The following is a 2,565-nucleotide window of genomic DNA, read 5'->3' as shown; positions in this document are numbered from 1 at the left end:
TACTTTCTTTTTATTTTTTAAAATTTTTCTATACTTATTGTGGTTGTTATCTTGTTCTGTTATTAGCCCTGAAGAAGGCTAGAAACTCTAGCCGAAACGTAGGCAAATTAAAATAAGTTAATCGTACTTATTTGTGTTTTTCATTGACCGCACCCCCAACCATCTTCTCCTCATTCATCATCCACGGTCAACTATCTCTCATAATTGTAAAAATTAAAGGTTATAAATAATAAATGAAAACGGTAATAGTAACAGAAGAGAATAAATATTAAAGAAAGTACAAATTAAGAGATAAAAAGGGATAAGAATAAAATCAAATGGAAATGAACGATTCTGGGACTTCTTACATATCTTAAATCATTTTTAGCCATACCTTAGTTTGATTTTATCTCATCTTATCTATTCCTATACTTTGTTTCTTTATCTTAGTTGTTTATATCTTTTTTTGCCTTGACGAAGTCCTGCAACATGGGGCGACATATTGGCCAATATAAATAGATTATTTACTATTTGAGTTATTTTTACTGCACCTGGGCCTTCTTCCTTCCATATATTTTTTAAAATGTTATATAACATGTTTATCAATCCTAATCTATTTCTATACTTTCACTCCTACTTTTTCTACATTTTATTATAAATTAAAGAGGAATAGATTTGATTTTAATGAATTATTAATTTATTTTCATTTATAATTTATTATCATGTATCTTAAATCATATATTTCTGTATAGGATATAGAAAAGAATAGGTAAAAAAAAAAAATTCATTCCTGTCCTATTTGTTCTTAAAAAAATATGTAAATCTACATAATTATGTAAATGTACTAATGATTAAATTAATCGAATGAAATTATACATACAATATTTGTTGTGTAGTTTCCAATTCACTGATTTTTTTCTTTCAAGATAAAGATTGTGATAATTTTTTATGATTGATTTTTTTCCCCCCCTACTTTTGTTTATTAATAGGCAATATATCTATAACAAAGATATTATTTGGAGATCAGTTTTCTTAGTAGATAGAAATATATAAAAATAATAATAATATTATTCAAAAATTTGTAACTTTACAATTTTGTAATACGGTTATTTTTCATATCTCGATGTTATAAAATGTCTCATTAAAGATTGTAAAATTAATAGAGTATTAAAACTAAAAGGCAGTTTCGTTTTAAACAGTATGAAAAATAAAACAAAAAACCAACATAATAAACCGAAAATAAATAATAAGTGGAAAGTAAATGATCAAAATATATTAAAAAATAAAGCTATACCCTGGTATAGTTATTTACAATCGTCTGGTTAACAGTTTAAGTGTATTAAGATTTTTATTTTTCTGCAAAATACATTAGCAAGTGAGATTTTGACAAAGTAAAGGTTATCAATATAGGTGCTAACCTACAAAATAATTAATTTTCGAGATTATGCACATTGTAAGAACTGAGAATAAAATTGAAACATGGAACGGTTTAGTAAAATTAAATTATGCGTACCGCCATGGTTGTACCGAACAGGAGGCAGCTGCTCCCCCTAGAAGTGAAAAAATTACCAATTTAATACAAATTAATTTTTTTTAAAGCAAATACTAATTTTAATAACTAATAAAGCACTGCAACAATTATATATAATTTTTGTTTTAGTCACCTTTTCCACTGCTGAAATATCACAATCTCACTATGGCTTGGCCCCCCCTAGTTTTTATTCTCGGTACGCCCTTGTGTACCACATTATTCTCAAATCATTATGATAATTGAGTTAAAAGCTTGTAGTGGATACAGGTGTATAATATATAGTTTTTAATTCTTTACTCATTCAAGTAATAATTAAAAAACAATTTATTGTATTCGTATTTGTGATGAAAATTTTGAGCAAGTGACACATCTTTGAAAATCCCCTAAATTTTTATTTTTGTGTTACCTTTTGTGATTATTAAGAATATAAAACAAAAAGTAGATCTCAGATCACTTTTTATCTAAACTCCAATTCGGCAACCGTGGTAATCAGGTTTAAATTATTTTTTGTTCAAGTATTCATATCTTCTTACAGTTAATAAACCATACTTAAACAAATATATTCTTTTCTATTATTTATATACTTTTAGTTCTTATTTTAATTAATTATTTGTTTTTTCTCTCCAACCTTACGTTTAATTGTATAATTTTATTTATTCAAGATAAATGTGTATCTGTATTCAATTTCTCATAAATCTTTATTTATTACACACACTATCTATATAGATGGGAGCTGATTGTTTTACTACATTCACCATCTTTATTTATTACATTAATTTTTTTAGTTATATACACACATATTTACTTTTTTATTTTTATTTTAGTTTATATTTGAGAATTATTTTTATAGAGAAAAAATAGCTTGTTTTAAGAGCATTTGATTTTTTTTTTGTTATTTTATATTTCTTTAATGTTCTTAATGTAATAGCAATAACATGTTTCAATTTTAACTTTACTTTATATACATATAGTATACGGTTTCACATGGAGTATGTACAATTTCTAAATAAACCCTTCTTGCATAATGCTTCTGTACAAGAGAAAAAAATAAATAT

At 24.9% G+C, this 2,565-nt stretch overlaps 1 protein-coding gene across 3 annotated transcripts in view; it reads right to left on the bottom strand.

Moving 5' to 3' along the window:
• The window catches only part of LOC106685124 (phenoloxidase-activating factor 2), a 13,162-nt gene extending 12,199 nt beyond the window's left edge, over window positions 1-963 (bottom strand). Inside the window, exon 1 of one of the 3 annotated variants that reach the window (XM_067052327.1) lies at window positions 860-963. The gene's annotated coding sequence lies outside the window, so the exon portion shown is untranslated. Of the gene's footprint in view, window positions 1-373; window positions 517-859 lie in introns of those variants that run through there. The other 2 variants (XM_024360324.2, XM_067052325.1) reach the window with 2 other exon arrangements.
• Window positions 964-2,565: the final 1,602 nt, after the last annotated feature.

Source organism: Halyomorpha halys, unplaced genomic scaffold (assembly GCF_000696795.3).
Source record: "Halyomorpha halys isolate HHAL.00 unplaced genomic scaffold, Hhal_1.1 Scaffold3.1, whole genome shotgun sequence".
Lineage (NCBI taxonomy): Eukaryota > Metazoa > Arthropoda > Insecta > Hemiptera > Pentatomidae > Halyomorpha > Halyomorpha halys.
This window is presented reverse-complemented; position numbering and strand designations above follow the sequence as displayed.